Source organism: Sapajus apella, unplaced genomic scaffold (assembly GCF_009761245.1).
Source record: "Sapajus apella isolate SASKATOON/1434 unplaced genomic scaffold, GSC_monkey_1.0 scaffold277, whole genome shotgun sequence".
NCBI lineage: Eukaryota > Metazoa > Chordata > Mammalia > Primates > Cebidae > Sapajus > Sapajus apella.
Window position 1 is genome coordinate 122,477 of NW_022437217.1, and position 24,132 is coordinate 146,608.

General features: G+C 57.3%; 2 pseudogenes; both read right to left on the reverse strand.

Annotated features, from left to right (window-relative positions):
• Positions 1-16,754: 16,754 nt before the first annotated feature.
• LOC116545489 lies at positions 16,755-20,078 on the reverse strand (annotated as a pseudogene).
• A 1,020-nt stretch (positions 20,079-21,098) lies between these two features.
• On the reverse strand, positions 21,099-22,394 carry LOC116545490 (annotated as a pseudogene).
• Between the last annotated feature and the right edge of the window lie 1,738 nt (positions 22,395-24,132).

A 24,132-nucleotide genomic window follows, 5' to 3' on the forward strand; every position in this document is an offset into this window, starting at 1 on the left:
GCCCTGGCACAGCCCTGGTCCTGATCCCGCCATATTCCTGGCCCTGACCCTACTCCTGGCCCGGACCTGCCATGACTCTTCCCTCTATGGTCTTGACCTCACACTGCATTGGCCTTGAACTGGTCCCTAGCTCTGTCTTGCCCTGGTGCTGCCCTGGACTGACACCTGATCTACACTGTACATTACACGACCGTGGGCCTGCCCTGCCCTCCTCTGCTCTGGCCCTGCCATGCGCTGGGCCCAGTGCTTTCCTGGCCCTGTTCCTAGTCCTGCCCCTGCTATGCCTCTGCCCTGCTGTTCACTATGCCCTGTGCTACCTTAGTCATGCTCTGCTCTAGCCCCACCCTACCCTGGCCCAGCCTTTGACTTTTCCTAGTCCTGGTTCTGCACCGGCTGTGCCATTGCTGTGAACTCTCACTAGCCCCACCTTGGCCTGGTGCTACACTGGCCCTGGCAATGTCCTGGCCCTACGCTGGGCATCCACTGATACAGGACCCACCCTAGGCCTGCCTTTGCCCCGGCCTTTCCTTGGCCCTGCATTGTCCCTGGACCTGTCTTGGCTGTGGCACAGTGCTCACCCTGCCCTGTCCATGTCATAGACCTGACCATGCTCTGCCCTGGCACTACCATGCCCTGGTTCTGCCCTGGACCTGTGTTATCCTAGTCCTGCCTTGCCCCTGACCTGCAATGTCCCTCCCTACACTGGTCTTGCCCTGCCCTGGCACTCCCTTTCGTCTGCCCTGGCTCTAGTTCTGACCTAATCCTGCCCTTGACTTGGCCACTCCCTGGCCCCGCCTTTTCCCTGGCCCTTCTCTGGACTTGCCCTTGTCCTTACCCTTGCCCTGGCCCTTTTCTGGCCCTGCCTTATTGTGGAACCTTCAATGTTCCTGCACTGCCATCCCCTGGCCCTGTCCTTACTCTACACTGGCCCTGTCCTGCCTTGGCTCTCAGCTACCCTACCACTGCCCTTCCCTGGCCCTGTACTGGCCATGCCATGTCCCTGCCCTTACCCTGAGTCTGCCCTGATCCTGGGTCTGCTCCTGGAATTGGTCTTGTCATGTCCCTGGACCGTGACCTTACTCCTTGTTTTTCCCTGGCCATGACCCAGCCCCAGTCCTGTCCTGTCTCTGGCCTTGCCCGGTTCTGGTCCTACTCTTCCCCAGCCCAGAATGGGCACTGCACTACCCATTACTCTGACCCGGACTTGCCCTACACTTCCCATGTCAGGGTCCTTTCCTCGGCCTGGTCCTGGCTTGGACACGGCCCTTACCCTGCCACTCATCTTGCCATTGCCCTGACCCTTACTTGGCCCTGGTTCTGCCCTGGCTCTGGCCCTGGCACTTTCTTGGCCCTGGCCCTGCCAAGGCCCCTATCTATCCTTGCCTTTCCATGGCCCTCTGCTATGCTGGCCCTGCCATTCCCTGGCCCTGCCTCTGACCTGGCCCTGCTCTAAGCATGCCATTGGCATTCGGCCCGGCCCTGCAGTGTCCTGCGCTGGCGCAGCCTACTGTTACCTGCTCTATCCCAGCCCTGTCCTGGCCCAACCCTAGCCCTGCCCTTATCAAAGCCTTGACCCTGAACCTGCTCTTACCCTTCCCTTGCTCTTCTATGTCCTGGCCTTGCCCTCACCCTGCATTCCTGCATTGGCCCTCCTTAACTTCACATGGCCTTGGCCCTGCCTTCTCAACGTCCTTGCCCTGGCCCTTGCCCTATTCTATCATCCTATATCTTGGCACCGTACTGGCCCCACCATAACCTGGCCCATTGCTTACCCTGGCCCCTTTCCTAGTTGTGCCCCTGTTATGGCCCTGCCCTGCTTTTGGCCATGCCCTGTGCTGTCCTAGCCCTGTACTGCACTGCCCATGGCCCTAACCTGGTCTTCTCCTGCCCTGTCCCTACCTTTCCTTTGTCCTGGTTTTGGTTTTGCCCGGGCCCTGCCCTTGCTGTGGACCTTCCCTGGTCCTGCCTTCTCCATGGCCCTGCCCTTGCATTGGCCCTGTTCCTGGACCAGTCTTGGCCCCTTCTTTTCCCTGGCCATTCTCTAGCCTTGTCCTTGCCTTGGCCCCTTTCTGGCCCTGCCTTGTTGTGGGACCTGCTCTGTCCATGGCAAGGGCATGGACCTTGGCCATGCATTGATCCTGGCCTGGCCCTGTGCTATCTCAGTCCTGGATTGGTCTTGATCTTGCCCCATTCCTGGTCTTGCGCTTTTTCCCTGACCCTGCCTGCCTTCCCTCACTCTGTCCCTAGCCAAGAGCTGGCCCCAGCCCTGACCTGTGACTGCCACTACCCTTGCTCCTGACCATGGTCCTGCCATGGCCCTGCCTCAGCCATGTCCTAGACCTGGCCATGGATCTGCCTCTGCCCTGGCCCCTTGCACAAGCCCTGGCACTGACCCTTCCTTGCTTAAGTCCTTACCTGACTCTAGCCTGGTCCCAACCAACACTGTCGTGGGTCTGATTTGCCTGGGCCCTACCCGGGTACACTGCTCTGGCCTTAGCCCTGACACTGGCACTGTCACTGTTCTGGCCTAGCCCTGCTGTGGCTTAATTTGGTCCTGACATTGCCCTATCCTGGTCCTAGTCCTGGTTCTGGCCCTGGCCCTTGCCCTGCACCAGTGCTTCTCTCATCCTGGTCTGGACCCTAGCCCTGCACTGGAACTGCCCTGTCTTTGTCCTGTACTATCCTGGCCCGTCTCTGCTCTATGCTGGTTCTGACCTGGCCCTGCCATGACCTGGTACTTCCATTGCGTTACCCAACCCTGCCCTGGGTTTGTCGTGGTCTTTCCATGTCCCTGACCCCTCCCTGATCCTGCCCTAGCCCGGTACTGGATCTAAACTTCACTTAGCCCTGGGCCTTCCCTGGCCCTTCCTCAGCCTTTGCACTCAGGGCTCCATGTCACTCAGCCCTAGCACAACGTGGAACAACCGTAGCACTTGCCCCACTTGTCCTGTCACAGCCCTGACCCTGAATTATCCCTGTACTGACCCCGCCATACCCTCTCTATGACCTGGCTCTGGTCCCTGACCTGCCCTTGCCCTGCCCTAGCACAGCCCTGGACCTTGCCCTTGTCCTGCCATATTCGAGACCCTGTCCCTACCCTTGTCCTGGTACTGACCTACCATGGCCCTGCCCTTCTGTGCCCTAAACTTGCCCTCACCCTGCATTGTTCTTGCACTGTTCCTGCTCTACCCTGGTGCTGCCTTGGTTCAGGCTCTGCCTTCTCTGGGCCTGGACATGCCTGGCCTTGTCCTGTCCCTGCCCTGGGGCTACTCTGTCCATCTCATGACCTCATCTCACTGCTGTGCCCTCATCTGCTCTGGAGCTGCCATACCCTGGGCCCAGTGCTTGCCCAGGCCCTGGTCTTAGACCTGCCCCTGCTATGGTTCTGCCCTGCCTTTGGCCAGACCCTGTGCTACCTTAGTCCTGCTCTGCTCTGACCCTACTCTGGCCATACCTTGCCCTGGACTAGCCTTTACACTATACCGGTCCTGGTTCTGCCCTAAATCTGACCTTTCTCTGAACCCTCCCTAACACTGCCCTTGATCTGGCCCTATCCCTGAAACAACAGGGCCTGGCCCTACACTGGCCATGGAAACATCCTGGCCATGCACCAGGCATGCAATGGCACTTGACCCGCCCTATACCTGCCTTTTCTCTGTCCCCTCCTTGGCCCTGCATTGTCCCAGGACCTGTCCTGGCTATAGCATGGCGCTGACCCTGCCCTGTACATGACAAAGACCTAACCCTTCTCTGCCATATCCTGGTTCTTCCTTGGCCCTGCCCTTCTCCAGCAATCCCGTGGCTGTGTCATCACTGTCCTGCATTGGCTTGAACTTACCCTGGCCCTACCCTGGACTTCCATGACCCTCCCTACTCTAGTCTTGCCCTGCCTTTTGGTCTGCCTTGGTACTGTCCTTGCCTTAGACCGTACATGGCCCTGCTTTTTCACTAGACTTTCTCTGGCCTTGCCCTTGCCCTGGCCCCTCTCTGGCCCTGCCTTGCTGTAAGCCATGGTCTGTTCATGTTCTGGCCCTGCTCTTCCCTGTAAATGCCCTGCCATCACCTGGTCCTGTCCTTGCTCTTCACTGGCTGTGCTCTGTCGTGGTCCTAACCTTGTCCTGGCCCAAGCCCATGACCCTGCCATTGTCATTGCCCTGACCCCTGGTTCTACCTTGTTTCTGGTACTTCCCTGGCCTTGTTCCTGTCATATCCCTGGCCCTACCTGCCTTTATCCAGGCCCTAACACTGTCTGCCCTGGCCTGGATGGACTCTAATCTGCCCTGTCCTGCCATCTTCCTGCCCTGGTCCAGCCTGGTCCTTCCCTTGATCTTCATTGCACTGGCCTTGCCCTCTCCCTGCACTGACCCTGCACTGGCCCTGCCTTGGCACAACCTTGGCACTAGCCCTGCCTTCTCCCTAGCCTTCAGCTGGTCTTGGCCCTGACCTGGACCTACCACGTACATAACATATCCCTTGCCCTGTCCTGGCCCTGAACTGGCCCTACCATACTCTTGCCCAGTGCTTGCCCTGGCCCTGTTCCTAGTCCTACCCCGGCTATGGCCCTGTCCTGATTCTGACCATACCCTGTGCTATAGTATCCCTGCCATGGCCCTGATCTGTCCTTGCCCTGCCTTTGCTTTGCCCTGGTTCTAGTTCTGCCTTGGCTCGGCCCTTAATCTGTCCCCATCCCTGGCCCTGCACTGCTCCTGAACTGGCCCTGGTCCTGCAATATGCCAGTCCTTCCATGGCTCTGACCTCACCCTGAACCTAGACTTGACCATTTTCCCTGGACCTGCCCAGCCATTACCCTCTCCCTAGCACAGACCTGGTTAAGCCCCAATCTTGGCCCACCACTGTCCCTGCTCCTGACCCTCATCCTGCCATGACCCTGCTGTTGCCCTAGCCCTGGCATGGACCCTGGCACTGACGTTTCCCTTGATTAAGGCCTTATCCTGACTCTGCCCCGGCCCTGGCTCTGACCCTATCCTGGCTCTGATTTCCTGGGCCCTGCCCTAGTACGCTGTTCTGGTCCTAGCCCTGACCTTGGTCCCATCACTGTCCTGGCCCTAGCTCTGGCTGGTCCTACCACAACCCTGGTCATGGCCCTGCTCTGTCTTTGCCTTGGTCCTGACATTTCTCTTTTCTGGTTCTGGTCCCAGCCCTGCCCTGGAGCTTCTCTGGCCCTGATCTGGACCCTGCCCCTGCATTGAAACTGCCCTGCCTTAAACCTATGCTATCCTGGCCTGGCCCTGACCTGTGGTGGTGCTTACTTGGCTTTGCTATGTCTTGATCCTCCCATTGCCCTGCCGAACTCTGCCCTGGTTGTGTCCTGGCCTGGTCCAGGCTCTGACCCCTCCCTGGTCCTGCCCTGACCCTGTCTTGGATCTAACCCTGACTCAGCCCTGAACCTTCCCTGACCCTGCCTCAGCCCTTGCATTTAGGGCTCAGTGTCACTCAGCTCTGGCATTACCCACCTCTGCCCACTCTATGGCTTGGCTCTGGTCCTGCCTTCCCCTTGCCCTGCCCTGTCACAATCCTAGCTGTGGCCCTACCCTTGACCTGGTCCTGACCCACGATTACCCTGCAGTTTTGTGCCCTGGCCATTTCCTCACCCTACATTGGCCTAGCACTGATCCTGCTCTACCATGGCTCTACCTTCTTCTCGCTGGCCTTGCCCTGGCCCTGCACTGGGCTGATCCCAGGCTTATTCTGTGCATGACATGGCCCAGGCCCTGCCCTCCTCTGCCCTGACCCTACCATGCACTGGGCCCAGTGTTTATCTTGGCCCTGTTCCTAGTCCTGCTCCTGCTCTGACCCTTCCTGCTTTTATCCATGCCATGTGCTCTGCTCTGCCCTGACCCTTTGCTGGCGATAACCTGCCCTGGCATTGTCTTTGCCTTGTTGTGATACTGGTTCTGCCGTGGCCTTGCCCTTGCCTTGGACCCTCCCTAGGCATTCCCTTGCTCTGGCCTTGTCACTAGGCCTGCCCTTGCTCTGGCCTTGTCCCTGCCCCAACTTTGATGTGGTCCTACACAGGCCCTGGAAATTGCCATGGCCCCACACCGGCCATGCCTTGGCTTTTGACCCATGCCTGTCTTTCCCCTGGCCCCTCCTTGGCTCTGTGTTGTCCCTGGACCTAACCCAGCTATGGCACAGCCCTTTCCCTACCCTGTCCTGTTCCTACCATGCACTGGTTCTGCCCTGGCCCTGCCTTTCCCCACTCATTCCCTCGCCCTGTGCTACCCTAGTTCTGCCTCAGCCCTCACCTTGCCCTGGTTCTAACCTGGTCTGCCATGTCCCTCCCTACCCTGACTTTGCCCTGCCCTGGCACTCCCTTTGGTCTGCCCTGTTTCTGACTCTGACCTGGCCTAGCCCTTGTCTTGGCTCCTGCCTGGCCCTGCCTTTTACCTAGTCCTTTTCTGGCCTTGCCATTGTCCTTGCCCTGGCCTCTTCCTGGTCCTGCCTTGTGGGCTCCACCTGGTCCATGTCCCAACCCTGGTCTATCCTGCACCTATGCTGCCATCCCTGGTCCTTCCTTTCTCTACACTGGCCCTGCCATGTCTTAGCTCTGCACTACCCTATCCATACCTTGTCCTGGCCCTGCGCTGGCCCTGACCTTGCCACGTCCAAATCCCTGTCCCTTCCCTATTTCTGGCTCTGGTCTTCGTCTTGTCATGTCCATAGCTGTGACTCTACCCCTGGTTTTTCCCTGGCCATGAACCAGCCCTGGTCCCACCTTGCATCTTGCTCTGCCCGCTTCTGGTCCTGCTATAGTCCAGCCCTGACGAGGCCCTGCCCTACACTGCATATACCACTGCCATGTCCTGGTACCGACTTGGCCATGGCCCTCACACAGCCACTCATCCTGCCATAGTCCTGACACTAACTTGGCCCTGGTCCTGTCCTGACTCTGGCCTCTCCCTTCTATTGGCTGGCCCCATTCTGGCATGGCACTGTCTTGGCCCTCTCCCTGCCCTAGCCCCTACCTGCTGTGGCCTTTCCTTGGCCCTCTGAGATGCTGGATTGGCTATGTCCTGGTCCTGCCACTGCCATGGATCTGCTCTGAGTGTGGCCTTGGCATTCAGCCTGGCTCTGCCCTAAACCTGCCCTGCCTTTTACCTGGCCCTACAGTGCTCTGCCCTGAACCAACCTTACCATTACCTGTGCTGTCCGGGTCCCAACCTGACCCTGTCTTGGCCATGTCCTATCCTCCCCCTGTGCTGGTTCTGCCCTGGCCCCACCCTGACCCTGAGTTGGCCATGTCCTATACTGCCCCTGTCCTGGACCTGCACTGACTCTGCCTTGGCTCTGGCTTGGCCCCTCATCCTGACTCTGCTCCTGACATCGCCTCAGGTCTGCCAGTGGTCCTGGTCCTGTTCTGTCCTGACGTGGACTTGGACATGTCCTGGGCCTGATTTGTCCCAGTCCTGCCTTGGCATGTCTGTGCCCTACCCTACCGAGAGTCTTCCTGTTCTGTCCTATCCTGGCATTCCCATGGCCCCATTGTGTCATTGCCCTTTCTCACCAGGCACTAGTTGTGCCCTGGCCCAGATGAGCCCTAACCTCTCTTTTGAACTGTACTGACTGTACATCTCCCTGCCCTGGTTGTGCCAGGCCCCTGGCCCTGGCCCTGTCATAATCCTGACCCTAGCTCTGCCCGTATCCTGACATTGCTCTGGCCTGTATCCTGTGCCTTACCCAAACCCTGGCCTGACCATGTCTCTCACCCTGTCCTGGGTCTGATTTAATTGCAATCTACTTTGGTACATCGTTCTGTCCCTAGCCCCCACCCTGGCTCTTTCACTGTCTTTTCCCTACCCCTGTTGCTGGTTCTGCCATGGTCTTGACCGTGCTTTTGCATGGGCTTTGCCTTGGTGTTAACATTGACCTTTCCAGGTGCCTGCCCTGGCACTTCTCTGGCCCTGATCTCGACCTCTGCCATGCATTGGACCTGCACTCCTTTGCCCTGTGCTATCCTGGACTGGTCCTGCTCTGTCTTGGCACTGAACTGATTCTGCCACGTTCTGGTCCTCTCAATGCCCGTCCCAACCCTGTCCTGGTTGTGCCCTGGCCCTGACTCCTCCCTAGTCCTGGCCTGGCCCTGTCTCAGATCTAACCATGACTCAGCCCTAGACCTTCCCTGACCTGGCCTCAGCCCTCACACTCAGGGCACATTGTCACTCAGCCCTGGCACTACCTGGCCCTGTCTTGGCACTCGTTCTGCCCTGTGACCTGGCTCTAGTAATGCCCTGACCCTTCTCTGCTCTGGCATAGCTCTGACCCTGCCTGTGGTCCTGCACAGTCCTGGCCATACAACTATACTTGTTCTGACCCTGACCCTCCATGGTCTCTCCCTTCCATTACCTGGTCTTGCCCTCACCCTGCACTAGCCTTGCACTGGTTCTGCTCTACCCTGCCTCTGCCATGACCCTGGCTCTGCTTTCTCCCTGGCCTTGCCCTGGCCCTGCCCTAGACTGACCCCAAGTCTACTCTGTCTGTGACAAATTTTGGTCCTACTCTGCCCTCCTCTGCCCTGGCCCACCATGCATGGAGCCCAGCCCTGACTGGACACTACACTACCCACTTCTCTGGCCCTACACAGCCCTGTCTTTGCCATGTGCTACCCTATCCCTTCCCTGAACCTGTGCTGGCCATGGTTTGATTCTGACCCTGCTGCTCCTGCTGACTCTGTTCATGGCACCAGGCCTCCCAGTGGTCACTGTCCTGGTCGTGCTCTAGCCCTGACCTGGACTTGGACATGTCTTGAGCTTGATTTGTCCTGGCCATGCCTTGACCTGTCTCTTCCCTGGTCCATCAAGGCCATGCTTATGCTGCCCTTTCCCGGCCCTGCCATGGCCCATGTGTGCCATTGCCTAATCTTACCCTTCACTGGTTGTGCCTTTACCCTGCCCAGCCCTAGCTGCTCCCTGGATGTGCTCTGGCCCTGCCTTGGCTTTTGCCCTGCCTTCTCTATGACCTGCCTCGGCTCTGCTCTTATTTAGCCAGGGCCCTCCCCGGGCCCTTCCATAACTCTGGCCCTAGACCATTCTCGATCCAGACCCTGACCCTGCCTTTCCCTGCCCTTGCCCCTAACCCTGTCCTGGACCTTCCCTTGCTCTTCGGTGCCCTTTGATGCTCTGGTCCTGGCCTTACCCTGCATGGAGCCTGTACTGGAGGTCTCTGCCTTGGCATGGCCTTAGCCATGCCTTCTCCCTGGCTTTGCCCTGGCCCTTCCCCAGGCTGATGCTGGAACTACCCTGTCCATGACATGGTCCTACTCTGTCATCCAATGTCCTGGCACCATCATACTGTAGCCCACTGCTTTTCCTGGCCCTGTTCCTAGTCCTGTGCCTGCTGTGGCCCTGCCCTGCTTCTGGCCATGCTCTGTCACTAACCTGGTCTTGGTCTGCTCTGTACCTGCCTTTACTTTGTCCTGGTTCTGGAATTCCCTAGCCCTGCCCTTGCTCTGGACTCTCCCTAGTCCTGCCTTCTCTGTGGCCCTACGCTTGCTCTGGTCCTGTTCCTGACCCAGCCTTGGCTCTGGCCTGGCCCCGACCCTATGTTGATCCTGGCATGGCCCTGGCCCTGTGCTTTCCTAGTCCTGCCCTGTTCCTGACCTCGCCCCTTTGGCCTGCCCTACCTTGAACCTCACCCTGCCCCTGAACCAGGCCTGACCCCTGCTCCTGACCCTGGTACTGCCATGGCACTGGCCCTATCATAGCCCTCCCTCAGCCTTGTTCTATACCTGGTTATGGCCTTGCCCCAGCCCTAGCCCTATCATTGACCCTGACCCTGTCTTGGCTCTTATTTGCCAGGCCCTATTCTGATGTGCTGTTCTGGCCTGAGCCTCCAGCCTGGCCCTGTCACTTTCCCGGCCCTAGCCCTATTACTGGTCCTTCCATGGCCCTGGTGATGCTCTTTCTTTGCCTTGACCTTGTCCCTTCATTGGACCAGCCCTGCCTTTGTCCTGTGCTATACTGGCCTGGCTCTGCCTTGTCACAGCATTGACCTGGCCCTGACATGAGGTGACCTTTCCACTGCCCTGCCTGATCCTGCCCTAGTTGTTCCCTGGCCCTGAATATCCTTGGTCCTTCCTTGGCCTTGTCTTTGACGTAACCCTGACTCATCCCTGGATTTTCCCTGACCCTGTCTCACCCCTAGCACTTAGATTCACTGTCACTCAACCCGGGAACTACCTGGCCCTGCCTTGGCACTTGCTCTGCCCTCTCTGTAGCCTGGCTCTGGTTCTTCCCTAGCTGTGGTCCTGTAATATTCCTGGGCTTGGCCCTAACCTTGCACAGGCCCTGACCCACCATGGCCCTGCCCCCTTTGGTATTCTGGCCTCACCTTCACCCTGAATTGGTCTTGCTCTGGTCCTGTTCTAGCCTGGCTCTGCCTCAGCCCTAGCCCCGCCTTCTGCTTGAACTTGCCCTGGCCTTTCCCTGGGCTGACCCCAGGACTAATCTGTCCATGACCTGGTCCTGTCCCTGACCTCCTCTGACCTGTCCCTGCAACACACTGTGTCCTCTGCTTGGCCTAACCCTGTTCCCAGTCCTGCCACTGCTATGGCCCTCCCCTGCCTTTAGCCATGCACTGTGCTAACTAGTCCTGCTCTGGCCTGACCCTACACTGGCTGTGTCCTGTCCTGGCTCTACCTTTGCCTTATCCTGGTCTTTTCCTGGGCCTGTCCTTACCCTGGAACTTCCCTGGCCCTGCCCTTTGTCTGGCTCTATCCCTGACCCAGGCTTAGCCTGGCTCTATGGTGGCCCTGGCAATGCCCTGGCCCCCACTGGCTGTGCCTTGGCACTGGACCCATCCTATGCTTGTTTGGCCCTGGCCCCTCTTGGCCCTGGCTGAACCATGGCTGGGCAAATCATTACACTGTACCCTGGCCCTAACTTGCCCATGGCCCTCACCCTGCCACTTGTCTTGTTGCATTCCTGACCCTCTTGGCCCTGGACCTGCCCTGGCTCTGGCCTTGCCCTGCTTCTGGCCCTGGCACTGCCATGGCCCTGACGTTTCCCTGGCCCTTTCCTGCCATGGCCTTTCCTTTGCCTCTGCTAGGTTGTACTTGTTCCTTCCATGAACCAGTCATGCCATTGCCCGATCTTACCCTGCACGATTTGTGCCCTGGCCCTGTCCCTCCTTAGCATTTCTCGACCTTCCCTGACCCTGCCCTTTTTCCCTGCCCTGCTCTGGTCCTGTCATATCCCTGGTCCTAGCTCTTCCATTTCCAGGCCCTGACCCTAGACCATGGGCCTCTCCTGAACCTTCCCTGCCCTTTCATTCCCTGGTCTTGCCTTCACCCTGAAATGACCCTGCAGTGGCACTCTCTGCCTTGGCACAGCCTTGGCCCTGGCCCTGCCTTCATCCTTACCCTGGCCTTGCACTGTCATCCTCTGTTATGGGCCTGTAATGGCCCCCAAATACGCTGGCCCTGTTGCTAGTCGTACCCCAGCTATGACCCCTGCCCTGCTTTTTGCTATGCCTTGTACTATCCTAACCCTGCCCTGTTTTGGACGTGGCCCAACCTGGCCTTGCGCTGGCCTGTCCTTGCTTATGCTTCTTGCTGGTTCTGGTTCTGCCTTGATCTTGCCCTCCTCTTGACCCTCCATGGTGCAGGCTTCTCCTTGACTCTGTATTTTCTGTGGCCCTGGCCCTGGCCTAGGCTTGGCCACAATGTCTTAGACCCTGATCATGTGTTGCTTCTGGCCTGGGTCTGACCCTGCACAATCCTAGTTCTACACTCACCCTGACCTCACCCTGGTCCTGGTCTTGCCCCTTTGACCTGGCCCTGCACTACCTTGGCCCTCACCCTGACCTAGCACAGACCTGGTCCCATCCCTGACCTTGACCCCTGGCCCCTGCTCCTAACCCTGGTCCTTCCATGGTCCTGGCCCTGTCATGGTCCTGCCCCAGCCTTGTCCTAGACCTGGCCATGGCACTAACCCTGCCCTGTCCCTGACCTGCTTGAGGCCTTATAATGACACTGGCCTGGCCCTGGCCCTAATTTGCCTGGGCCCTAACCCAGTACACGCTGTTCTGGCCCTTGCCCTGACTCTGGCCCTATCACTCTCTGGCCCTTGCCCTGTTGCTGTTACTGCCATGGCCCTGGCGTTGGCCCTGAGGATCTTTGCCTTGTTCCTGACATTGCCCTTTCCTGTTCCTGGTCCTAGCGCTGGCCCTGCCCCAGCACTTCTCTGGTTCTGGACTGACCCTGGCCCTGCAATGGACTGGCCCTGCCTTTATCCTGGTTGACCCTGGTCTTGTCCTGCCCAGTCCCGGTGGTGACTTGGCCCTGCCATGGCCTGGTTCTCCCATTTCCCTGCCTATCCCCCTTCCCTGGTTGTGCCCTGGACCTGTCCTGATCCTGAGCCCTCCCTGTTCATGTCTTTGATCTGACCCTGACTCAGCTATGGACCTTCCCTGATCCGTCCTCAGCCCTTGCACTCAGAGCTGTCATTCAGCCCTGGTACTACCTGGTCCTGCCTTGGGACTTGCCCTGCCCTATGGCCTGGTTCTGGTACTTCCCTGCCTTGCCCCGTGCTGGCCCTGGTCCTATGATATTCCTGTTCCTGGCCGTACCTTTCTCCTGGCCCTGATCTGCCATGGCCCTGCTCCTGCAAGCTCTGACCTTGCCTTCACCGTGCAATGGTCCTGCTCTTCCCTGGCTCTGTCTTGGCCCTGGCCCTGCCTTCTCCTGGAAGTTGCCCTGGTCTTACATCTTGTCTCCTCTGCCCATGACCTGGTCCTGTCCCTGACCTTCTCTGCCCTGTCCCTGCCATGCTGCACCCAATGCTTTCCCTAACCCTGTTTCTAGCCCTGCCCCTACTATGGCTCTCACCTGCTTTGAGCCATGCCCTGTGCTACCTCTGCCCTGGCCCTACACTGTTTGTATCCTGCACTGGCCCTGCCTTTGCCTTATCCTCGTGCTGCACTGGCCCTGCCTTTACCCTGGAACCTCCTGGCCCTGCCCTTTGTCTGGCTCTACGCCTGACACAGCCTTGGCCTGGCCCTATGGTGGCCCTGGCAATGCCCTGGCCCCCACTGGCTGTGCCTTCACACTGGACCCACCGTATGCTTGCTTGGCCCTGGCCCCTCTTGGTCCAGCATTGTCCCTGAACTTGCCAAAGGTATGACATGGTGCTGACCATGCCCTACCCCAGTTCTGCCCTGGTAATGCCCTGGCCCTACCCTTCTCTGGCCGTGCCTTGGCCCTATGTATCGCAGTCCTGCCTTGGCTCTGATCTTGATCTGACCTTCCCTACCCTGGCCTTGCCTAGCTCTGGCTAAGGCCTTTGGTCTATGCTAGCTCTGGTTCTGACCTGGCCCTCCTCTTGCCTTGGCCCCTGACCCTGCCTTTTTCCTGGCTTTTATCTGGCCTTGTCATCATCCTGGCCCATTTCTGACCCTTTTTATGGGCCCTGTCCTGTCCATATCCCAGCCCTGGCTTTCCATGTTCCTGCCCTGCCATCATCTGGTCCTTTACTGATCCTGCCTTGGTACTGATCCTAGCTTGCCTTGGCTCTGCGCTACCTTAGCCCTGCCCTATCCTGGTCTCATGCTGGTCCTGACCTTCACCTGTGCCAAGCCCTGATCCTGCCATGTCCCTGCGCTGGTCTTAGCCCTGTTGTGTCACTGGTTGTGGCCATGCCCCTAGTTTTTCCCTGGTTATGACCCAGCTCTGGTCCTGCCCTAGCTTTGGCCTTGTCCCAGTTCTGGTTCTGCCCTGGCCAAGGCCTGACTAGGCACTGAATTACCCACTACCCTGCCCTACACTGCTCACACGCCAGGGCCCTGCTCTGGCTCTGGTTCTGTCCTGGCCCCGACTTGCCCATGGCCCTCACCCTGCCAGTCATCATGCCATAGCCGTGACCCTCACTTGGCACTGGTCCTGTTCTGACTCTGGCCTTGCCCTGCTTCTGTCCCTGCAGCTGCGCTATGCTATACTTGTTCCTGCCACGGACCAAATGTGACATTGCCCTATCTTACCCTGCACAGTTTGTGCCCTGGTCCTGCCCTTCACCCTGCATTAACCCTGCACTGGCACTCTCCCTTGGCACGGCCTTGGCCCTGGCACTGCCTCCTTCCTGATCCTGGCCCTGCCCTGTCACACTCTGTTCTGTAGTGGCCCCATCATAACCTGGCCCTGTTCCTAGTCCTACCCCAGCTAATACATTGCCCTGCTTTTGGCTATACCTTGTAATATTCTAGTCCTGCCCTTCCTCAGTCCTGGTCCTATCCTAGCCTTGCACTGCCCTGTCCCTGCTTTTACTTTTTCCTGGTTCTGACTTGGTCCAGCCCCTGCTCTGGACCCACGCTGTTCCTGCCTAGGCCTGACTAGGCACTGAATTACCCACTACCCTGCCCTACACTGCTCACCTACAGGGCCCTGCTCTGGCTCTGGTTCTGTCCTGGCCCTGACTTGCCCATGGTCCTGGTTCTGACTTGGTCCAGACCCTGCTCTGGACCCACCCTGTTCCTGCTTTCTCCTTGGCTCCGCATTTACTCTGTCCCTGACCCTGGCCCAGCCTTGGCCTTGGCCCAGACCCTGACCCTGTGCTCGTCCTGGCCTGGCTCTGACCAGGTGTTATCCTAACCTGTCCTGGCCCTGACCTGACCCTGGCCCCGGCCATTCCCCTTTTACCTAGCCGTGCCCTACCTTGGTCTCCACCCTGACCCTAGCCCAGACTTCGCTTGCTCTGTTGCCAGGCTGCAGTGCAGTGGTGAGATCTCAGCTCACTGCAGTCTCCACTTCCTGGGTTCAAGTGGTTCTCCTGCTTCAGCCACATGAGTAGCTGGCACCATGGGCAGCTAATTTTGTATTTTTCGTAGAGCACGGATTTCACCATGTTGGCCAGGATGGTCTTGATCTCCTAACGTCGAGATCCACCTGCCTTGGCCTCCCAAGGTTCTGGGACTAGAGGCATGAGCCCCTATGTCTGACATAAATTTTCATTTTTTGTAAAGATGGGGACTTCCTATGTCACCCAGGCTGGTCTAAAACTCCTAGTCTCAAGCAAACTTCCAGCCTTGGCCTCCCAAAGTGCTGGAATTACAAATGTGAGCCACTGCACCTAGTCTGTTTTGTGTTATTGTTGTCGTTTTAAATAAACCAGCTTTGGCTGGGCATGGTGGCTCACTGCTGTAATCCCAGCACTTTGGGAGGCCGAGGTAGGCAGATCAAGATGTCAGCAGATCCAGACCATCTTGGCCAACACGGTGAAACCCCATCTCTACTAAAAACACAAAACAATTATCTGGGTGTGGTGGTGCGTGCCTGTAGTCCCAGTTACTCAGAAGGCTGAGCCAGGAGAACCGCTTGAACCCAGCAGGTGAAGGTTGTAGTGAGCTGAGATCACAAGACTATGTCTGAAAAGATAAAACAAAATAAAATAAACCAGCTTTACTGATGTATCATTCACATACAATCTACCCATTTATTTATTTTTATTTTATTTTTTGAAATAAAGTTTCACTCTTGTCACCCAGGCTGGAGTGCACTGGTGTGATCTCAGCTCACTGCAGCCTTGGCCTCTGAGATTCAAGCGATTTTCCTGCCTTGGCCTCCCAGGTTCAAGCGATTTTCCTGTCTCAGCCTCCCATGTAGCTGGAATTACAGGCGCCCGCCATCCCACCTTGCTAAATATTGTATTCTCAGTAGAAACAGGGTTTCACCATGTTGGCCAGTGCTGGGATTACAGATGTGAGCCACTGTGCCCCACCCAATTTACTTAGTTTACACTTTAGTGTACAACCATAACTACAACCATCCTGACTACACAGGTAGGAGGAGACTGCCGAGAAGCAGGGCTCGGCAGCAAAAGTGAGGCACAGTGCAGGGGACTGGCTCCCCAAGACTCACCCATGAAGTTACGCTTACTGGGCACCCATGCTGTTGAGAGTGATGGTCCCAATGTTGAGTTCTGGACGGTGGGAAGAAGCAGGGCTGGGCTGGAACACAGGGAGTGGTCTCCTCTCCCACAACCAGGCTGCCCAGCCCCCTGCTCCTGGAAAGTGGATCAGGGCAGGCAGGATGGGAGCTGGGGAGAGGCATTTTTTGCACAGCCCTAGGAGGGAGGCAGGAGCCCTGAGTCTCTCAGTACCAGGCACCCATGTCATGGAAGACCTCAGTGCCCATGGATAATAAATGAAGGTTTCACCGGGAGCCATAAGCCCCTGCCTTCTGGTCTCAGGTGTGGCTTCATGTCCTGGCGGGTGCTGAGGGTGACTCCCCCTAGAGAGGATGGGAAGGGCATCTCATCTGCTCAGAGCAGCTCTCGATCCACAACCAAGGGGATTGCCCAAAACTGCCCCACTGCAGGGACAGGAATTCATGGTGACCAGGGCTCCTTACAGGCAGGCCACCCCTCCCCCCACAAACACAACCCCAACAGAACCATGTTCTGGTTGCCAGGGCAACCACCTGGAGCTCAGCCCCTTCCCTGGCCCAATCAAATTGGGTGCACACTTATCCCCAAGTGTACCCAGAATACTTAACCCCAAGCACTGAGTCGCCTTGGGTGCAGGACCCTGGTCTCCTGACAAATGTCCCCATATGTCACGCTGATGGCAGCAGGCTGGGCTGGCCAGGAGCCTCACTGGAGAGCTCTGGCCCTGCTCAGAAACATTCACTGGCTTGGACATCCCCATCTTAGTGAGATCTGGGGTTCCATGCAAGGTCCCCCTCTGAGCAGATAACCTGAATTTCTGTCCCATTCTGCCCTTCCCACCTCATCTGCCAATCCCTAAAGCTATGTAGCAGCTACCCCCATCAGGCCCTCAGAGCACTGGAGCCTCACCTACCTCCCCAGGGGCAGGACACCTATCCACTTCCGCACCTTCAGCAGCTGCTCAGAGGCTTGGGTCAGTGCAATGGTATGGCTGTGGAAAGCCAGGGGCAGGAGGGTCGGGGCAGGAGGGTCAGGGCAGCCAGGGTCTTCCCCTCCAGCATGGCCCCTGCACCTCACTCAAGTCACCTCAGAATCCAGTGGCTCCAGTGGAGGGGCTTGGCCCTCTGCAGATGGCTGTACTCTGGGAAGAGGACATCATGTTTTCTGTGGGAGAGGAGGAGCAGGGGCTCGGGTGGAGGCTGGGGCAAGGTCTGCTGGCGACACTGGAACCCTGCGCAGGCCTGGGTCATCCCTGAAAGAAGTGTTGTCCTGTAGTACTGCACCTGAATGAGAGATCCAGGATCTCCCAGGGAAAAATTGCTCTCAAGAGAAAAAGAGGCCGGAAGTGTGGCCGTGTGAACCATGCACCGGGCCTGAGCTGTGGGGCTCCTGGGGTGAGGCTTTGCCAGGAACACCCAAAGCCTGAGCCTCTGTCACTCAGCATCTCTGAGTGGGAGCCAGAAAAGGGGAGGAGGCCAGTGTCGGGTATGACAGGGCCATGGGAGGTTTCGTTTGAAGACCCAAGAAATAGCTGGAGCTCATAAAGAGCCGCTCCAAGCAGGTGGGACACCCTACCCCTCGTTCAAGTCACCATTTTTGTATTTTTATTAAAGGCAGTATTTCATCATGTTGGCCAGGCTGGTCTCGAACTCCTGACCTCAAGTGATCCACCCGCCTCCGCCTCCCAAAGTGCTGGAATTATATGCATAAGCCACTTCACTCGGCCTTTTTTTGTTTTAAATAAACCAGCTTGGCTGAGGTATCATTCATATATAATTTACCCATTTAAAGCTTGCACTTTAGTGTACAACCATCACCAGTTTAAGAACATTTTCACCATCTCCTAAACAAATTCTATACTCAAGGCCAGGTATGGCGGTTCAAGCCTGTAATGCCAGCTCTTTGGGAGGCCAAGAGGGAAGGATCACTTGAGGCTGGGAGTTCAACCAGACTGAGCCACATAGTGAGAACCCGTTTCCACAAAATATTTTAAAAATTCACAGGTGTGGTGCACACCTGTGGTCCTATCTACTCAGAAAGCCGAGGTGGGAGGATCATTTTGAGTCCAGGAGTTTGAGGCTGCAGTGAGCTACGATCGAGCCACTGCTCTTCAGCCTAGGTGACAGAGCAAGAAATCGTCTCTGAAGACAACTTAAAAAATTAAAAATGTGGCTGGGTGTGGTGGCTCACGCCTGTAATCTCAGCACTTTGGGAGGCCAAGGTGGGCAGACCACAAGATCAGGAGATTGAGAACATCTTGGAAAACAGGGTGAAACCCTGGTCTCTACTAAAAAATACAAAAAGTATCTAGGCGTGGCATGAACCTGTAGCCCCAGCTACTCTGGAGGCTGAGGCAGGAGAACCACTTGAATCCAAGAAGCAGAGGTTGCAGTGAGCTGAGTGCCACTGCACTTCAGCCTGGGAGACAAGAGCAAAACTCTGTCTCAAAAAAAAAAAAAAGTTAAACATTTAAAATTTAGGCCAGGTGCAGTGGCTTATGCCTGTAATCCCAGCACTTTGACAGGTCAAGGTGGGCAGATCACCTCAGCTCGGGAGTTTGAGAGACCAGCCTGGCCAACATGGCAAAACCCATCTCTGCTGAAAAAAATACAAAAATTAGCTGCATGTGGTGGCACTCACCTGTCATCTCAGCTACTTGGGAGGCAGAGGCACGAAAATCACTTGAACCCAGATGGTGGAGCTTGCAGGTAGGAGAGATCGCACCACTGTACTTTAGACTAGGCAACAGAGCGAGACCCTGTCTCACAAAAAAAAAAAAAAAAAAAAATTAAAGAAACCCCGAACTCAGTAGCAGACACTCCCTGTTCCTCCTAGCAGCCCCACCCCACCTCCAGGGTGACAATTTGTGTGCCCTTGTTTCCCCCCAGGTCTGAGAAACAGGGGTCACAGGGAGTTGAGAAAGAGGAGGGGTCTCTGACAACACATGGTGACTCCTCAGCAGCTCCCCCTACAGGTCTGCAAGGAACAAATCCAAACCCAAAGACACCAGGTCCCAGAAGCCAAAGCCTGGGATGAGGCCAGCAGGAGGCAGCCTTTGGCTCTGTCTTTTGTCAGATGGGCTGGGTGGGGACACGGAATATGGGATGGGAGACCAGGGCACAGACAGGGTGGGGAGAGACTCTGGCTGCTCCAGGCACAGCCAAGATAGTGCCTTAGCTTCCTTCCCTCAAATCCACAAAGGGTGAGTTTTCTTTTTACTTTTTATTTTTTGAGATGCAGTCTCAATCTGTCTCTTAGGCTGAAGTGCAGTGATGCAATGTCAGCTCACTGCAACCTCCGCCTTTCTGGTTCAAGTGATTCTGTGGCCTCAGCCTCCCACGTAGCTGTGATTAGAGATGCACACCACCACGTTCAGCTAATTTTTGTATTTTTAGTAGCAACAGGGTTTCACCATGTTGGCCAGGCTGGTCTTGAACTCAGCTCCGGTGATCCTCCCGCCTCTGCCTCCCAAAGTGCTGGGATTACAGTTGTGAGCCACCACACCAGGCCCCGAGAAGGGTGAGTCTTCCCTGACTGCTGGGCTAGACTGGCATGGGCTCAAGTATTGGGGCCTGCAGGAAATGCCCCACTCCTGGCTGCTCTGCCTCGATCCTAGAGTTCTGGGATGCCCCTGTCTCCCAGGGCCTGGCACCCCTACCCTGTTCAGTCCTGCCACCTGGATCTGGTGTTAAGGCTGCCATCACACCTGTCTCTGCCCTGTGGCTGTCACTGAGGAACTCACACCTCTGTCCATTCCACCATGGTCCTGATGAGCTCCCAGAGGAGACCCAAGAGCATGCAGCAGGTCTGCAGCATCCACAGCCTGAGGTCCGTGACCACCTGTGTGAGGAGGAGGTGGTGCTCAGTGAGGCCGACGTGCTGCTTCCCTGGGGAGCCAGGACCCTGCTGAGCTCTAACTGCCCCCTGGGCTCCCCAAGGTTGGGCCAGCACGGAGCAGGGGGCTGGAGGAACTAGAGGCACCTGGTCATTCCGGCTGTGTCCCATGTGCAGTTTCCCTGTGGTTTCGCCAATAAGCTGAGCTCCTGGAGGTGAAGGGAGGCACAGGGTCACAGTCTATAAGCCCATAGGGCTCAAACCTTTGGGCATATAGACTGTGCCAGCATCAGCCCTGCCAACCTCCCTCCCTACCCCAGGGCTCTGGGTTCTGCCCAAATCTCTTGCCATTTCTGCAGAGGCCTTTTTTTAAAAAAAATAATTTTTTTGTAGTTAGAATCTCACTGTATTGCCTAAGCTGTTCTCGAACTCTTGGCCTCAAGTGAACCTCCCAACTCAGCCTCCCAAAGTGCTAGGATTATAGGCATGAGCCACTGCTTCTGGTCCATGTCCTGAGGTCTCCGCTGCTGTCTGCCAATGGCGAAGTAAACAAAATGATGGTGCTAATGCTCTAAGTGGCCCAGAGCCAGGTGGAGAAGGGTGTCCAGGAAAGCGATGGGGCTGCGGGGCTCTTACCTTCAGGTGGCGCTCATTGGCTGTCCTCATCATTGGGGTTGAGTCTGAAGGTGCCCTGGGCCCACACCTTAGTCACCTATAGCTGGGTGGCAGCAACACTGGAGGTCAGGTGAACAGGTATCAGCAGTCAGGAGGGCCCCTGCCTTGGTCCCACCCTATTCCTCATGGCTGACTGTCACTGTCCAGTAGCTGAGTCCTGGAAGCCCACCCTGGGAGGGGGCATCTTGGGCCCAGCACACCTTCACCCATGAGCCACGTGGGCCACATGGGGTCATTAAAGGATGGAGAGAGGCGGTCATCAAGGCACACAGTTAAGCAGCATTAGGATATATAATTAGTTGAATGTGAAACCACAGACAGGCAACACTGCTATTTGCTCAGCCTGGGGGCACATGAAGGGGCCTCAGGTGGGGCTTGGGCCATGGGAGTACCTCATAAGCTGCCTGTTCCTTGAGCACGATGTGTACCAAGGGGAGATGGAGTGAGGGCAGCACCGTGGGGAAGGGACAGGATTGCCACCCTGAGCTGTGTGACCTCAGACCAGACCCCTCTTCTCCAACTGAGGCCAGCCAAACAGGTGATTTTGGGATCCAGTGCCTGACAGCCTGGATTTTAGCTTCATGGGTGGATGGGAACCTGTGAGAGTTTAGAGATGCTAGGAGAGCCTTTTCCTGGGAGAGCTTTCCAAACAGAGCCACCCTGGGACCCACTGAGAAAGGATCCTACCGGAAGCCTTCACCAGTCTTTCTCCACGCCGGTGGTGATGGTGTCATGGATGTAGGTGCTGGGTGTCATGTACAGAAGCACAGGCTGCTGCAGTCCTGCTGAGTTGAAGAAGTCAAAGTCTGTGCTCTGGACAAAGTAACCCTTGGGATATCTAGGGCCAGAGAATTGTGGTTCGCTGGGTCCCTGCCCTGGGTCCTTTGACCTCAGCTGGAATGTCTCCACAGCCTCCCCCGATCCAGGGCCTCCAATCTTCAAAGGCCACCCTATCCCTAGCAGGAAGACCATAGGGTGGAGCGGGAAGGTGGGTACAGGCAGTGGACGCAGGCTGGTATCCACTTGGATGAGTCGATCATGTAGCAGATGGTCCCTGGTGGCAGGGGGAAGGGGGTAAGTGTGTTACTGATGGTGATAGTGACATGGAGATGGGAGGGCAGGGTCCCCACCCGGACCAGGCTGCTGATGTTGGCCTTGAAGGGAAGGTAGCCCTCCTCATTCTTTAGCACATCAACCCCATTCACCCACTGCAGACACGAGAAGATATGGGGAGGAGGTGGCAGGTCAGGGCATGAGGAGGGGCCCTGCTATGGTGCACTCCCTCACATAACCTGCAGCATGGGGCTCAGAGGCCTGCTAGCCACATGGGAAGAATGGCATCCCAATGGGGTAGATCAAGCCACCTATCCCTCTACACAGGGCACAGCCCCCAGGGCAGGGCAGGACAGGGCCCCCACCATCCCACCCCAGGAGACAAGCTGTGGTTGGCAACCGGAGGTTCCATGTTGTTCAGCAACAATGCCCACCCACCTGCCCTACCTGCTCCTGGCCGCACTGACCATGATGGCATAGGAGTGGGCACTGCCAATCCTCAGCACCCCTCTTGTGTGCAGGTCCTGGGTCCACTGCTCCAGCAGGGTCACCTCCAGTTCACACCACACCCAGCCGACAGAATGCCACAGCCGCCAGTCCTAGTCGATGTCGTTGAAGGTGGAGGGAACCAGCACGTCCAGGGTGGGGCCTGTCTGCACAGAGAAGGGCAGGACTCAGCTTCTAGGCCCCCAAAGGGATCCGAAACCAGCGTGCTTCTCAGTTGTGCCCCAGGCCTAGCACAAGCAATGACACACAGAGGGACTCTTGGCGGAACAGACAGATAATTTGCAGGTGACAGGTCAACTGCCAGGGAGGTTTGTGCACCTGGGCCAGTGGGGCCAGGAATTCCTCCTCGGAGTGGATGGGGCCCAGTATCTCCTGAGACAGGGGTGAGCCCAGGGCCACATCCCAGCCCCAGGCAAGAAGGTTCAGACCCATGACTAAGAGGCAGATGACCCACTGCCTGTCAGGGAGGAAGGCTGGTTGGGGGATAGGGGGGCTTTGCTTTGCACACTGTGAGTGGGGCTCATGCTGGCACCCAGCCCTCTCCTTTCTTCCTTCTATACTGAATGCCACAAAGTCAGAGAAAGAGGATGAAGAGAAGGCAAAAGCCGCCCAGACAACAGCCCCACATCTCTTCTGACCACATCTAAGTCAGGAGGGGAACAGGGGTGGCGTCCTTGACCTGATATCATGTCCTGTTCTCTATCTGAACCTTGGAAACCAAGGTACTCTCCTGCCTCAGTAGAGCTGATCTCAGGATGTCTAAACTGTCTCCTCCTCTAGGATCCCCAGACCCAGCTCTGTGCAGCACATGCCACTCTGGTCAGCTGAATGTTTGAGTAGCTCATACCTGTAATCAGTGCTTTGGAAGACCAATGTAAGAGGTAAGAGGATGGCTTGAGGCCGAGAGTTCGGGACCAGCCTGGGCAATGTAGTGAGACCCTATATCTAAAAAAAAAAAAAAAAAAAGGTTTGTGTGTGTGTGTGTGTGTGTGTGTGTGTGGTTTGTGTTTAATTAGCCAGGCATGGGGGACCCAGCTAACTTGCAAAGCTTGCTAGAAAATAGCTTGGGCTCTGAAGAAAGGACTGCGCCACTGCACTTCAGCCTGGGTGACAGGGCCAAACCCAGTCTCAAAAAAATTGTTAAATATTAAAAATAAACATTAAAAAGAAGAACACTGCCTGGGCTCAGCTTTTGCCTCCAAAGGGGGCTCGGCAGGGGCGTTTCCTCCCCCTCCTGCCTCCTCTGCCCCGGCCCTCCCAGGTCCCCCGTCTCCCAAACCCACACCCCCAAGCCCGTTGACCTTTAGCTCTCCTCCAGGCCCCCAACTCCGGGGCGCCCAGGGGAAGGAGCCTGCAGGGGGCCTGGACTCCCCCACTCCCTTCGCCAGGCTTCCGGGCACCTCCTGGCTCTGCCCCGAGCCCTCACCTCCACAGCAGCTGCGGCTACCACTGCTCCTGAAGTCCTGGGGCCTGTGGTCGGAAAAGTCGGCGTGGAAGCTCCCGAGGCTGTCCAGCGACTTGTGCTCCCTCAGTGGGCTCTCCCGGGGCTACGGCACCCCGCCTGGAAGCGCCCGCCCGGGGCTACGGCACCCCGCCTGGAAGCGCCCGCCCGGGGCTACGGCACCCCGCCTGGAAGCGCCCGCCCGGGGCTACGGCATCCCGCCTGGAAGCGCCTGTGCGCAGCCCCACAACAGCTGCCCAACTGCCGCCCACGCAACAGTCGGCCCTCGGGCCACGCTTCTGCCTGGGCCGCTCAGGGGCGGGGCTAAGAGCAGTGTGGGAGGAGCCTGGAGGGCAGTTGGCATGACGCGCTGAAGCCGTCGGAGCCATGTTGATTGAGGGCGCGTGCCAGTCCTAGAGAGGCTGGGAGGGGCCAGGCGCTGCCCAGTGGGGCCTGCAGCTGAGAACCATGGACTAGGCCTTTGGAGAAGGAGGACCCTCCTCCCCAGCCAAGAAGGGCGAGGTCTGTTCCCCACCCCGGCCCAAGCTGGAGGATCCAGGGGCAGGCCAGGACAGAACCCCTGAAACATGTGGGATTCCTCTGTTTTTCTTTTTTCTGAGATGGAGTCTCACTCTGTCACTCAGGCTGGAGTGCAGTAGCACAGAGTCACTTCAACCTCCGCTTCCCAGGTTCAAGCCATTCTCCTGCCTCAGCCTCCCAAGTAGCTGG